The sequence below is a fragment of the Ailuropoda melanoleuca genome, chromosome 10 (assembly GCF_002007445.2).
Source record: "Ailuropoda melanoleuca isolate Jingjing chromosome 10, ASM200744v2, whole genome shotgun sequence".
NCBI classification, from domain to species: domain Eukaryota; kingdom Metazoa; phylum Chordata; class Mammalia; order Carnivora; family Ursidae; genus Ailuropoda; species Ailuropoda melanoleuca.
The window spans coordinates 49471848-49487312 of record NC_048227.1 but is presented as its reverse complement, the minus strand read 5'-3'; the positions used below and the strand labels follow the sequence as shown (position 1 = coordinate 49487312).

At 36.6% G+C, this 15465-nt stretch overlaps 1 pseudogene; it reads left to right on the top strand.

Moving 5' to 3' along the window:
* Positions 1-2655: 2655 nt before the first annotated feature.
* On the top strand, positions 2656-3194 carry LOC100468424 (annotated as a pseudogene).
* Positions 3195-15465: the final 12271 nt, after the last annotated feature.

The window sequence follows — 15465 nt, the reverse complement described above, 5'->3', positions numbered from 1 at the left end:
TTTACGCCAATGATCTTTTTGTTTATAACAGTCTTTTCAATTCCCGCCTTTGCTCTATGAGAGAGGGGTCTTCTCCTTAGTTCCGAGGACTGCCCAATGGTTTTGCCCCAGCTTGTCCCGATTAATTCTCTTTTATCCCCTAATAAACCCTTCTTTGGCTGGTAAAAATAACTGGCGCTCTTATTTTAAAGTTGATTCTCCAAAGAGAAAGAAAAGGACACTTGTCCTAAAATTTTTGCTATTTCCCATAATGCGCTTCGAGCTCGGCAGAATATTCATTAAGAACTAGGTGACTTCTAAAAGTAAGCAGCAAAACTTTCAGAAACAAGCAATCTACTAGGTGATTGCTTTCATGCTGAGAATTGTTTCTTTGGTGACATTCTACATCTTGAACAATAATTTTGGGATTCAGGAGAATTATGGAGACAGTTAACTGGTAGAAAAGAGTGAGATCTACTTATTTCTTCCCTCCTATAGTGTAGGATTTTGAAATTGCCAACAATTACTACCCATCAGAAATGAGAAGCTATCATAATTTTGAAATGAAGCCCATCGATATGATTTGTAACTTTAATATAAAGTGAAACCCGAGTCTCAATGCTTTGCCACCAGGTGACACTGACTCTAAAGGCCGTCATCACCTAGTCATTCAGAAAAGGCATTCTTCGGGGATAATTGTAGAGACAGTGAGAAGAATGAACGAGGAAAATAAAGGAATAGGGAACGGGTTATTGTTTTCTGAAGGCAAGTATCATTGCAATTTATCAGAAAATCAGCGCTAACTGAAAGATGTGTTAATCTTTTCAAAAGGAAAAATGTTAGCACTGAAAGCATCATTGTTCTGGTTGAAAGAATGCTAGTCCTCTGGTCTTTTATCCAGGAAGGATGAGACCCTAAACCTTAATCCAGGTGCTGCTGTTTATTTCCAATAGCCTTAGGCTAAGATACTTAACCCCCGTGCCTCATTTTCTCCATCTGTAGAATGGCAGTAATGATACTTACCTGTCTTTCAGGAGTGTTATGAGGCTTAATTAGTTGCTTGTAAAGTACTTTGCAGATGAAGAACTCAGTGTAAATGCTAAGTACTATTATTATTATGGCAATCTTATGTTCTGTGCATCATTGCATTTTTTCTTTCCAAAATATTGCAGTTTTCCATCTGTCATTTGTATTTCATCAAACAAAAGTGAAATTCTTGAATTTTCTCAAATTACCCTGCTATGAAATGAATCTAAGTAAAAGTCTCCAAACTATATATGCAATATGAGAGCACTTTGAGGTGGGCTCTCAAAACTCATTGTCACTAAGCAACAATGTTACATAGTCCCTGCATAACTATTTTCAGAAATGCTCATCGTCCTGCAAATATTATGATACCAAAAATAAAGGAAAATCAGTAACAACTTGGCCCCTGAGTATGATCAGAGCTAAATTTTGATTCTGCAATACTAAAAAGCCATTTATGTTGATGGTGAGTTTTGTCCCTTTTTCTTCCTTATTTCCTCTCTCCCTGTCTCCTTCTTCCCTTGCCCTCATTCTTTTAAATATATAGTCAAAGCAATTTAATATGGACTGGATCTGAATTCACAATACTTTTGTTCTCTCATGTTCAGGTCATGGCTCCCTTACATTTTTTTTTTTTTTTTAAACATAGCTTTTCCAATCCTGTTTCCCTTCTGTTTGGGCCTACTTCACTACAGCCCACAATAAATGGTGAGCAACAAATAAAGACACATTACAGTGGCTCTAAGCACAATTGTCTCCCCAATCCATGCATTTGATAAATGTCCTGTTTCAGCTAAAAAAGATGTATAACGTTTCCCTTATACTAAATTTAGTGGTGAAAATCTTTAATAACTAAAACTGACTATAATTTCCTCCTTTCGACTGTTCTATTTCAAGGTCTCATAAATCCTTTTTATTGATTAGTTTTACACAAAATGCTGTAGAGCTCTAAACACAAGAAATTAAACTGAATGGCAGGTGGATTTTTTTCATGGTCTTTCAGCTAACCCAGCAAAAAGGAATTTTAATGTGATGGTTGACTTTGAGAATATTTCTTCTTTTAATTTTTCATAATTTTATTTACTTTTTAAATAATTCTGCTAATGTGGGTGTAATTTCACATCACTTCATTTTTATTCTGAATTTAACTGCAGAAAAGAATAACAGACAATTTAAAATCCTGGCCCACTTTTATTTTGCATCTTTGAAGAGTATCATCTGAATTCACAAGTTGATATACATTATCTCATAAGGAGAAATAATAAAATTTCTCATCAAAATGATCGGTATATAATTATGAAACCAGTTCTGAATGGAATGTCACGAAATCTTCTTATGGAAGTTTGGGAATAGATTTTCCATCTTTCTTGTATGTAGAAAAAACATGATAGCTTTCAATTTAGGTAATTAATATACACTGCCAATAAGATCCTTGAACGGGAAAAATAGTTTTTACTTAAGTAACACATGCAGTATGACACAGGTGGTTGAAAGTTCCACACACATGAAAAGGGATTATACATGTTTGGAGGCAATTTGCAGCTCCTTCTATGCTTAGAAATTCTGTTTATTATTTTGTCCTGCAATTGAGGGAGAAGAGGTGAGTTTTCAAAAGAGGAAAAAGAGGCACCTGGGAGGGTGGGCCTACAGAACAAGATGGAACTCTTGCAGGTCCTGAAACGCGTGTTGCAGCAGGTCAGCGGCCAAGGCAGTCTCCGTGGCTATCTACGGGTTTTCTTCAGGGCAAATGATGTGAGGGTTGGTACCTTAGTGGGGGAAGACAAATATGGAAACAAATACTATGAAGACAACAAGCAGTTTTTTGGCCGTCACCGATGGGTTATATATACTACTGAAATGAATGGCAAAAACACATTTTGGGATGTGGATGGAAGCACGGTGCCCCCTGAATGGCATCGTTGGCTTCACTGTATGACCGATGATCCTCCAACAAAAAACCACCTGTTGCTCGTAAATTCATCTGGACAAACCATAAGTTCAATGTGAGTGGCACTCCAGAACAATATGTACCTTATTCTACCACTAGAAGGAAGATTCAAGAGTGGGTCCCACCTTCAACACCTTACAAGTAAAGACACTGGAAAACAGTTTGAACATGTGAAATGTGGGCTTTTCATGCAATTGCACTTTTACTGCTTACTGTTCACTTGATTAAAATTGTTAAAGCAAAAAAAAAAAAAAGAGGAAAAAGAAGAGAATCACCATCCCTGAGGACTCATTTCCTTTACTTCTTGGGTGTTTACCCTATGTTTTTGCACTCCCAACCAAAACTGTGGGGCACAGAGCATGAAGAGAAGAGGTCTTAAAGACCTCATATTTCATGGTCAATGGAGAAGAACATGTGAAGAAAGCCTATGTGTGACCAGCAGTGACTCTAAGAACAGAATGACAATAGCTGTGTAGTATGGTTAGAAATCAGAGTGAAAAAATGGCTTGTGAGTTGTGTGGAACTCACTTTCTTTGAGATCATGTGGCTCAAATTCTTAAAGGACAAGGGAGTTATCTTTAGGAGCAGAGGCTCAAAGGGAAGTCAAATCTTGGGAGACAGACAGAGAAATGGAATTAGATGTGGGTAAGGTGACCCCAATTCAGCAAGTATAAAACACAGGAAGACAGCGTAGGAGAGGAACATACAACACAAAAAGCTAAAAAAAAAAAAAAAATTAAGAACACTCAACTAGATGAAAGATAAATCCTAGTAGCAACTACAAAGAAGTTAAGGCGGAAAATGTGCTGCTTTTTAACCTTTTAAAACCAGAGTTAAGTAAAATAATGGTAGTTAAAGGAGCCATCGATTCGCAGCAAATATGTATAGGACACAGAGAAGACACCAGGTGAGTCCAGCTCAGGATATGCCATTTGCTCTTTTTTTCCGTGGAAAAATTTGATCCAACATAGCAAAAGTTGAAATCCTATGCTGGGCCTCCTACAATTAGAGATATACATGTGTAAACTAACTGTCCAATCACATACCAGGAGTTCTTGCAGTTTCTTTAATAATTCCTTTGCATTCAGTATCTTGGGATAAATTACTTGATATTCACACTTTCAAAATGGAACCACTGAAGTCACTGTATTCAACTAAACACCTGGTGTTGATTCAAGAGCCCAGAAACAGACAGCCTCGAGAAAAGTGCCAACCCATTTGTTACTCAGCCTCTAGGCACCACACCAGCACTGGATCAGAGAAGAAACACTGATTAAGCAGAGTAATCTGGGCTTGTCACCTGGAGAAATTTTTCATGGTAAAATAACCTCAATGAGTAGATAAACATTAGGGTGCCTAACACTGTGTTGGTTAATGGGTGTTATTATTATTATCACTGTTGCTAGTATCACTACCAATAAACTTAACAATTTTCTTCAAGTTCAAACATCACAACTTCTTGTACTATTTCCTTTTAATCCCTGGGAAAACTTGAAAGTGCTATGCATGGTAGTGATGGTTAGTATCAGAAAACCGAACAGAAAATCATCCAACCCTTCTCTATTTCCAGATTACAGTAGATGGGATCAATGGCCTGCTTTTATAATTGTCTATTACTATATTATTGTGGACCATCTTCCCTTTAAGAATGTCTTACTGTCAGCTAAGGCTTTAAAATAATAATTTTCAAATGGGGTGGGGGGCTATTTTGCCTCCCAGGGGACATTTGGGAATGCCTGTTACATCTCTGATTGCCATAATCGCGGGACATGAGTAGAGTGCACGTCGAGAGCACGTCATAGAAAACACAGTGACTTGATTTTACAAGTCAGTTTTTCTTTTTCAAAAAATACGATCATGAAAATATATGTCAATAAGAAGCTATGTCCAGGTTTTCAAATAATTTTCATGACTGCGTTTGGAGAAGTGACCAGGCAGATGAGAGCTCTCAGAATCGCACAGGCCATCAGATGTGTATGTGTTTTCCCTCCAATTTATTTATTTATTTATTCGTTCATTATTTTTTCATTAAGTTATTTTACTAAGAGGCCAATCGGCTGGAAAATATTAATTTATCTGACCACGGGGCGAAATAGAGTCCGCACATTCTATTTACCTCCTAATCTCAATTTAACCGGCAGCAAAACTGTGGACCTAAATAAAATCTTAAATGCAATTCTTGCCACTGAGTCATTTGGAAGATTTAAAAAATGGATTAAATACTCATGGATGTCATTTGGGTTTACAAAAATCGCACGCCCACACACTAAATGGTTACCCTCTTTGCTTCTCAAAGGCCCATTTAAAGCTCTCCATACGTATAAGGCAGCTGAACGGTTGCCGACCCATTCTGACTGCACCTTTTGGCTGATTTTGAGCGTGTAAGTAATCAGCCATGTGTGCACCTTTTACAGGGCAAAGTGATTGACAAAAACTTGGAAATAATCTTTGGCTCAACTGCCCTTCTCTGTGAACAAAGAGTGGCTTATCCGATCGTCTGGAAGTTACAAGCATTAAGAGCTGTGTTTTGCCCTCCGTTTTATACTCAGATAAGAGCTCGAATTTTCAGCTAGATGTTACTGTTTGCATAAGACATATTTTTTTCCTAAGATAGGATCAATGTGCATGTATAAGTTGTCATTTTAGAAACACTTACCATACCCCAAAATGAAGTCCCTTGATCCCCTTCAGAGTGAAAAATAGTTTTCTGTTAGATGACTCCTACCAACAGAGCTGCTCATGTTGAGAGAGAGAGAGGAAAAAAAATGACAGAAAAAAAAAAAAACCCTCTCACAATGGCACAAAGGACGACTTTATAGGAGACCTTCAAACACTGAAAATCAGCCCAACGCTCCTGCCGGTCATTATTGAGACATCTGTATTCACTTCACACTGACCCAGGCACTAATCAGCCAGGAAGTGCAACAAGCACTGGCGGAAAGTATACAAAGATAAAGTACCAAATGGTATGAATATTAAAATCATAAATACAATAAAACAAGATAATGAGTGTCCTCAATTATAATAAAGCTAAAGCCCAATTAAAACATAATCACTGACTTATTATTCAGAATTTTTTAGAGATCATATTTAGCTGATTTGTTACACTCATTTCCCTTTAAAAGATTTCATCATCACTCTCTTTTTTGCATATCCACTTTAAGAAGATTCATTTATCCATCTAATTGAATAATTAGGCTTTTTTGATTAATTGTTTTAAATAGTTCCATGTCATGGGTATCTTCTCACTGAAATGCTTTTATATTATCTTCTGTGCCTTGATGTTCCTGCTATAAATTATAAGTAATAACATCTTTTCACCTCTCCCTCTGGCACATCCAAAGAGAACTGGGTTTGGTTGGAGAGTTTCCTACTGGTTCTTCACCCCGCCCCTCACTTTCTCTACTTGTTCTCACAGCTACAGTGTTTCTGAGCTTCATCATATGTGATCATTTTAAACAACTAAACTAGAAAGCAATGATGGCCCTCTACTTTCTTATGTTCCTCCCTGCCCTTGCATACAAGATTCACAGCTTCAAAGGTTTCCCCAGGGGTCCTAGCCCAACAGAAAATCCTGATTATAAGTGACATTTGAGTGGATTTTTAGAATTGGTTTATTAACAATTATATCCAACCCAAGGCTCTTTATTAACAGTATCAAGACAGTCACCTAGGACAGAACTCAATGGTGCCGTGTTATCTTGCTTTATTTCCAGCACAAGAAACGATCTCAAAGATGATCCGAAGGTCAGTGCTGGGAGATGACACCGTCTTCTAAGATTGGAGAGTCTGAAATCATGGGAGCCAGGCTGAGGGGCGGGGGTGGGACTTCACTTTGTGACAGCCGCCTTGCCGTTCCCTCAGGATCAGGCATTTCCATTTGAGAAATTAGACAGGCAAGGGTGTCTGCTAGGGCTTGACTGTGGCATATCTTTGACACACCTCACCCGCTAATCCCACTACTCCAGCAACAAGCCTGAAATGAAGCGTTTCTGTTGCCTTGAATACAAACTAGGTCGTCACTTGTCCCTAAAAGTGATTTAATTGATTCATAATCGTTTGGAACATTCCTTAAATATTCCTCTTTTACCAACAGACTGGTGTGCTGGTAATTGCTTCTTAAATATCAACAATTCATATGTGACAGTTTTATAAATAGGGCACCAGCGGAATCATTTCAGCTTCTCTTATGGGCTAGTAACTGAGACTTGTCCACCCGTGTTGCTGCTCAGGTGAGAGTGTGGTACTATGTCTGCTCTATTTTCAGGAGTAAATTATGTCTGCCCCAGAAGTGCAACGCAACCAGGTGAGGCCTTTTATGAATCTGGATTAGAACATCTAGTTTTGAATTAAATCTAAGTGGAATTGAGCTATTAACACTCCGGGAGGAGGGAAGAAAAACAGCTCTCTTTCCCAATGTTTTATCAGTAATCATGCCATTGGGGAACAAATGGGGGAGTAGCATGATTATTAAAAAAAAAGCATCTGTGATTACAGAGTACAATTATGGCTATTTCATATATTGATTAACCTGGTTTTTTTTTTTAAGGTAATAACTATGTTACCATTTGATTTCTAAGAAAATAGCACATTTTCTTTTAAGGGCTTGTAATACTGAAGATTATGGATAAGTCAAGTATCAGGACAAGGTGATTACTTAACATCTGTGACCAAGTAAAAGGCTAAAGGAGAAAATCAACCAACATCTGCACTGTCAGTAAAATACTTGGGGGAAAAAAACACAAGTGAAGTGTGATTAATCACCATGGATGTATGATTGAGTCAATTGACTGTTACTTTTTCATGATGATTAATCAGCTACAAAAATTATAATTGTCCCACTTCTAGTGGCTGCATGCTGTGCCCCGATGACATCAGCTGGGGCTATAGATACTCAATGTGTGGTTTTCAAAAGAATATGCAAATACGACCGGGTAAGGCGGGTGGGGCTTCGACTCCATTGTAAGAAACACCACGAGGCCTTGCCCTTCTATTATGGTTAGAGTTTTCTTAGCAGCTTCCAGAGAGGGCAGTTCTCCTGCTATTATGACTATTTCATAACCTCATCACCACCACAAGGGGAAATTAGAGAAACCCTTTCCTGCAAATTGGCCATTGTGATCTTGTTCGGGGGATGATCAGATCCTCAGTGATTTATTTTCTTCCTTTCCACTGATTTCTTTTGTGATTAGCACAAAATGGTGACATAAGTATATGTGCGAGGAATGACGCTCCGTAGCAGGGAGTGGCTGGGGACTTGGGCTTTCAGCTCGTTTGCACATTTGATTCGTGTAGCACATTTGTGAGCAAGCTGAAGGAATCGGGGTGACGAATGCCCATCAGGATTTTTCTAGGAACATCTGTTTACTAGCCATGACCGTTTAGCAAAGTGCAGTCATCAGCATAGTGGGAAGATGTTTTTAAAGAGTACTTTCCACAACATTTCTAAGGCTTTGAGGCTGTCATATCTTTATAGTTGTCTCTGTTCACCAAGTTCCTCACAGAGACTACTGAGGATAAGTGGGCACAGCACGAGCACAGTCCCCATGTTTCTCTACCGTTGGGAGGTCTTCCAGTGCTGCTGGGAAGGTCGTGCTAGGTTGAATGAAACTCTTCATCATTCTACCTGATACACTTTTCTTGTAAACTGATTGTTATCTTAAGTTCATGGTTTACCTGAAAGCTTTAAAGTATTAAGGCTGACACAGGAACCTGATTGATGAATCGCCCCTGAGCACCTTGGTCTCATCGAGGTCGTTCCAAATATACTGAAGAACTCAGCAGAAGGGCAGCACAGGCCCGGAACCCTGATCCTCCCCGCATTCGCATCTCACTTTCACTATCTTGCACCCTGAGAAAACAAACTACTTTCAGAAAATGTAGGCCACTTAAGACTTGAAATTCAAGCTCTTATTTAGACTTTCAAAATGGGCCGATTTCTTTTAAAAAAAATCCTTAGAGATAACATCTTCAGAGGAAAAAAAAATCATCTTTTACATTCAAATTTCTTCCCAGCTAGTTCTAAGCAGGCAATACCTTTCTGAGCCTTCAGCTGTACATAAAGTTCCCACTAATGATCTGTAATGAAGTGCTTCTTTTTGCACATCTAGCATTTTCCCTTTAAAGTTCAAGAAATAGCCCGAATTTGCCAACACTATTCCCCTTTTAGCACATTGACTTTACTTCTGAACCGAAGCACTAACATGCCTAGAAAAAAAATACTTAGTGATTTTTCTACTTGTGGGTCTCAGCATATCTACCAATTTCAATGTATGAAGACATAGCCTTATGAACATGCATCACCCCCAATTTCTTTCATTTTAAATAGAAATTATTAACAGCTCTTATATACACATGTTCTCCAAACCCATAGAGGCCTTCAATTTTATTAATATGAATCACAGAATTCTCTCTAACTTCTTATATTTAGATAAGAAAGAGAAACGTGGGAGCTCCAGTCTCTTGAGCTTTCTCTAGGTACCTACTAATTGTTAATTATTAGAGACTAACTAAGTCACTGAAGTGAGTCATTTGGCTGGTGTCTCAAATGCTGTCATTTACTACTACACAAATCAGCCTAGTGATAGAGTGTCTTTAAATTAGGTTACAACCATGCAGTTATTGGACAGGGAGTAATTGATAAAACCATTAGTAACACTTGTAGAGATAACAGCTAGCAAAATCATGCAACCATAATTATTCCTAATGGATACATGCTATAAATTGTGGCAAGAAAAAAATCTTGCATTATCTTTCAATCAAATCTGACAGTCCTGGAAGATTACCGTAGACTAAATGCTTGTGTATGAAAAAGTGACCTATCAGAATCTCTTTGCTTTTTCTTATCCTCCTTTCCCTTCAAATTATGGGTTTTTCTTTTGTAATTTCTTTCTCGGATAGCTTTCAGTGTAAGTAAAATGTAGGTCTTTTATTAATTGTCTTTCTGTGGATTTTAAAATATATATATTTTTTCAATCACACATAAAGCACTGCAAGATAGTTCATAATGTATCATGAAGACAGTTACAGTTCAAGGCAAAGATTTCCTAGTCAGGGCCTATTTTTCAAGAGCAGAACTTACTACTTGGCAATACGTAACCTTTCTCTGAATTTTTATGTCAGTATTCATTTAAGCAAAGAAAGATCACTGGTTATAATTTCAAAAATACAAATTGTTGACTCGCCTTGATTTTCCCCACTTAGGGGAGAATGCAAAAAGATCTAATTCTGTGGAGAAAGTACAGAGATAAGTCTAAACTGTCACAAAGCTTTCTTACTCTACTGATGCCCTCTGCGATGTAACATTCCCAAGACATATGAGCAGTGAGTGAAGAAAACATGCCTGTATATATATATATATATATTCTGATTACAGAGTTATTTAAAAGTGTAAATAAAAGTTTCATATTTAAAAACTTATTTTGTTGATGATTATCATCAAAGATTGGATAAAATCTTTCAAAAGACTCAAGTAGCTTTCTGTATCTCTGCTCTGTTTCCTCATATCAGGAGATTTCAATTTAAAGAATTAGTGATGGTCTTACCTAAATTTCTCAGGAACCAGAGGCATAGAGAATTTAAATAATTTTTTCAAACTAGAAAATCTTGGTTTAGGCAAACTATATCTGAAACCCAGGTCTCAGGGGTCCTGGTCGGTGTTATTTTCCATTAAGTCACGAATTAGGGATACTGTTAAACATGAAATAGACACTACAAGATCTTGTATGTGATAAGGGTCCAAAACGTGTTGGTTGACTCAAACTGTGTTAACATATTAACAAATAATACGGGTATCATTTGTATTTTGTAAAGATGGATGATAAATATATGGCATCTTTCTTTTCTCTTAAAACTGAATTTTGAGAAAGGGCTTGGAAAGAAAACAGTTAAGAAAGCCATAAATTACTAACTCAAATCACACACGTGTGTATGATCAACTCACTCCATTTCCCCCCTTCCTCCCATGTTATTTGTGAAGAAGTAGATTTGGATACAGCCACTCCTTTCAAACAGGACTAACACTCAAAAAGAACTTCACAGGCGACCCTGTATACATACCATCAAATGAAGGGAAAGAACATAATAGAACAGGGCAGATAAAGAAATGCACACAGGAAAAAAAAGAATAACTCCAGTAAATAATAAATATCAGACAAATATTTGTCTTTATTTTCATAAATTTAAGGAAAAAATTATTACTGAAAAGAAGGCCTAACCGAGTCATAAGAAGAAAGAGAAAGAACGATAACACAGAAGAGTAACTTAGCACCTAAGCTAACAGAGTTCAGAGGAGAAACTGAGTCAAGCAATAGAATCATATACAAATTAAAATTGCAAAATGAAGCATAAGGAAACAGATTAGGTACTGCTGCAAGGTGTCATGTAACTCAGGTTTGAAAAAAAATTACACAAAACAGAATGTAAAAGAACAAAGAGAAAAAAGAATTAAAAGTAACATCACATACATTAGAGAATGTTAAAGGTTGTTCCATGTATCCAAACACCTTCATATTTCTAAAGAAGATAACAAAGCAAGTGGAACAGAAACAACAAATGAAGTTCTAGTAGAAGAAAAATTTCCTTAAAAAAAAGGAAAGAAAGTAAGAAATGGGAGATCTGAAGGTAACATGAGATTTCAGAGGGGAAAGCATATATTTAAAGCAATCAACAGTCAGATATATTTTAATAAATGGATTTAACGATAAAGGTAAAAAATTTCATCCTATGGAGAAATGATCAGAGGTATTAAATAATCTATGAAAGCGACAGCCCAAAGTGTCCACAGGCATACTAAATTTCCAGAGACAATGAATGAATGCTCATCTGGAAAAACAACTTAGAAACTTGACCTAAAAATGTTATGACCAGTCAAATTGTGGTTTATTCAGAAAAGCAACAGAAAGATGTTCAAAACCTGCAAGAACCCAAGAAATAAGGAACTTAGAGGCCTTTTTGAAAATGACTATTTAATGAAAATATCTAGCCACAAATAAGAACTTGAGAATCAGGAAGCTGTGATGTGAAATAACTATTAAAAATTATGAATATAGAGCTCAATAGAAACTTTGACGTTTAAAAAATAATATACCTAATCAGGGGCACCTGGGTGGCTCAGTCGGTTATGCGTCTATCTTGGGCGCAGGTCATGATCTCAGGGTCCTGGGATTGAGCCCCACATTGGGCTCCCTGCTCAGCAGGGAGTCTGCTTCTCCCTTTCCCTCTGCTCCCCCTCTTTCCGCTTGTGCTTTCTCTCTCTCAAATAAATAAATAATCATAAAAAATAATAAAAAGCTAAAAATAATATACCTGATCAAAAATAGAAGATTGTCAGGAAGGGGAGAGAAACAAAAAAATGTAAGGCCGTTTGTTTTCTTTATGTAAGGTGGTTGAGAAAAGATAGAAGTTTATTGGGAATGAGAATATATACTTGAAGGTAGTTAAAGCAGTGAATAGTGTTTTATTCATTTTTGTTATTCATTCAACAAACAAGCTATTGAACAAGTTCTTTTTTTCTTTTTTTAGAGAGGGAAAGAGTGGCAGGGAAGGGGCAGAGAGAGAAAGAGAGAGAAAATCTTAAGCAGGCTCCACATCCAGCATGAGGCGGGTTCAGGACCCTGAGATCATGACCTGAGCCGAAATCAAGAGTCAAATGCTTAAGCAACTGAGCCACCCAGGTGCCCCAGAAAAGTTCTTTTTATTTGCACTCTTCTAGGTTTTAAAACCAGTCCAAGAAAAAAAAAAAGATATTTTTTTATATATTTAAGAAAAGAAAAAAGGAGGCTTAAAAGCAATAACAACAAAAATCATTACATGAAATAATAAACTTAACACAAAACATCTGTTATAGTAAAATATAAATGGAATGCATTTACCTACAAAAAGACAGAGTCTTGCTGTATGGTATAATATAATTCAATTTTATGCAGTGTATAAGACACCAAATGAACAAAACGTCTCAGACAGGTGGAAAGTAAAAGAAATGGAAAAGAACCCCAAAGCAGTAGAAAAAAGGGGAGAGAAAACCAGGAACTCAACTTCTAAAATGGTTTAAATATATGAAAAATGCATTATAAGAGACCAACTTTATAGTGATAAGGGGTATAAGTCACAATAAAAACACAACTGTAATAAAGATGTATCAAATGCCATAGCATCAAAAAGTATAAAGCAAAAATCATCAAAATTATAAGGAACTAAAGAACATTCCGCAGTCCCTAGCAAACCAAGTAGATTTTTTTTAAAAAAGTGTAACTATCAGGGGACATAAAATGATTAGTGATGGGATAGCTCTATACTTGAAACTACTTAGTTTTCAAGTAAGTAAGTGCCCATTGACTATATAACAAATATTACTTAAATATTAGATCATAGGAAAAACCACAATTTAAAAATGTACAAATAATATTGACTACATTCTATGATAAGAAGGTGGTAAAAATTGAAGTTAATAGCAAAATCATAAGCAAAACTCCCATTAACTTGGAAATTTTTAAATATAAATCTCTTCAAAAACAAAAAAAAAGTGTTTTAAAAAACTACATATGAAACTGGAGCCTGCAGAGAATAAAATTGTATGAACATACGGTTTAGCAGAAACTGAGGCTATGGCTAAAATTATGCCCAGAAGAAAATCTGGAGCATTAACGTTCAGGAATTAGAAAAAGAAAATTAAAAAAGAAAAAAGAAGAAAAAAGAAAAAAGAAAAAAGGAAAAAAGGAAAGAAATAATTGAGATAAAAACAAAAGATAGATTGACAAAAAAGTTGGAAGTGTAAAATAGATCCCTTGCCCTCTGGGGGAAAATTGATGAATCAATAGCTAGTCAAAGAAAAAATTAGGAGTGATTGAAACACAGAGAAAACTTATACATTCAAAATAAAGATTTCAATATAACCTCACACACAGAGCAAAGTAAGAGATGCTTTGCCCAATTTTACGCAAATACGTTTCAAAACCTTATGAAGTGAATGAATTTCAGAAAATATAAATTAGCAAGAGAAGAATGATCCTTGTCTGTTATGCTGGAATAATACTCAAATACATTTTATCTCTGTCTTATCAGTGCTGTTGCTCATGAAAGTTATGGTTTCAAAATGTATTCTAAACTCTCCATGCCAGTTCCATGCTAAGAGTTCCAGACCTGGACACTGTTTCTCCGTGTTAAAAGAAGATAGACTCATAATGCCTATTGGATAAAGATTGAGAGCAGTGCTCCAGTCTAAGAGCTTCTTTTGTTTTATTTATTTATTTATTTATTTATTTATTTATTTATTTATGATTATATTTATTTATTTGACAGAGAGAGACAGCCAGAAAGAGAGGGAGCACAAGCAGGGGGAGTGGGAGAGGAAGAAGCAGGCTCCTAGCGGAGGAGCCTGATGTGGGGCTCGATCCCAGATCGCTGGGATCACGCCCTGAGCTGAAGGCAGAGGCTTAATGACTGCACCACCCAGGCGCCCCTCGTTTTAATAAATAAACAATTTTAGTGGCAAAATAAATAGTATCAGGTAGTTGTCATTATTTAGCTATAGACATATTTTATGTTCTATGCAGATTTTCATCATGAAGCAAGACATTTATTTATTTATTTATTTATTTATTTAAGATTTATTTATTCATTTTTGTGAGAGAGACAGAGAATGAGCGGGGGTGGGGTGAGCAGAGTGAGAAGGAGAAGCAGACTTCCCCCTGAGCAGGGAGTTCCATGTGGGGCTCCACCCCAGGACCCTGAGATCATGACCTAAGTTGAAAGCAGACATTGAAGCAACTGAGCCCCCCAGGTGACCCAAGGCAATACATTTAAAAAGGAAAATAAACAAAGACAGAAGAGAAAAATTACTAAGTGTCATACTAGGTGCTGCAACATTTCCCCTTCATTCACACTTGTGCATTACTTAGAAGTTTCTTTTCTACTTTTCCTTCCTTTTGAAAAGAATCTTTGAGAGCTTGCTTTATAGATGCTTAAAATACTAACATTTACCTTATGTGTGAATAGATGGTGCTGAATTCATCCCTTGAAAATTATTCTTATGCTTCTATCACTCTTCCCTATGCCCCATTTCCACACACCCCCACCTTGTGAGCCCCTTTCTTTCCAATATCCATTTATTTTATGACTTCCAAGTAGCAAGATTTATACTGGAAAATATCACTAGAATTTCTAACTGGTGGGGCGCCTGGGTGGCTCAGTTGTTTAAACGTCTGCCTTCACCTCAGCTCTTGATCCCAGGGTCCAGGGATCGAGTCACACAGGGGTTTCTCCCTCTTCCTCTCCTGCTCCCCCCAGATTGTGCTCTCTCTCTCTTTGTCAAATAAATAACTAAAATCTTTTTAAAATAATAATAATTTCTAACTGGTAGTGTAATGATAATTTTCTGTGTTTTAGTTTTTTTGTGTTTTATCAACAATATAATTACAAACAAGATTGAGTAAAAATCTATGTCATTTAACTTAAATGAAACAAAATCACACTTATGAACTTTTAAGCATCCACAAGACAGTGGCTGCTTGATT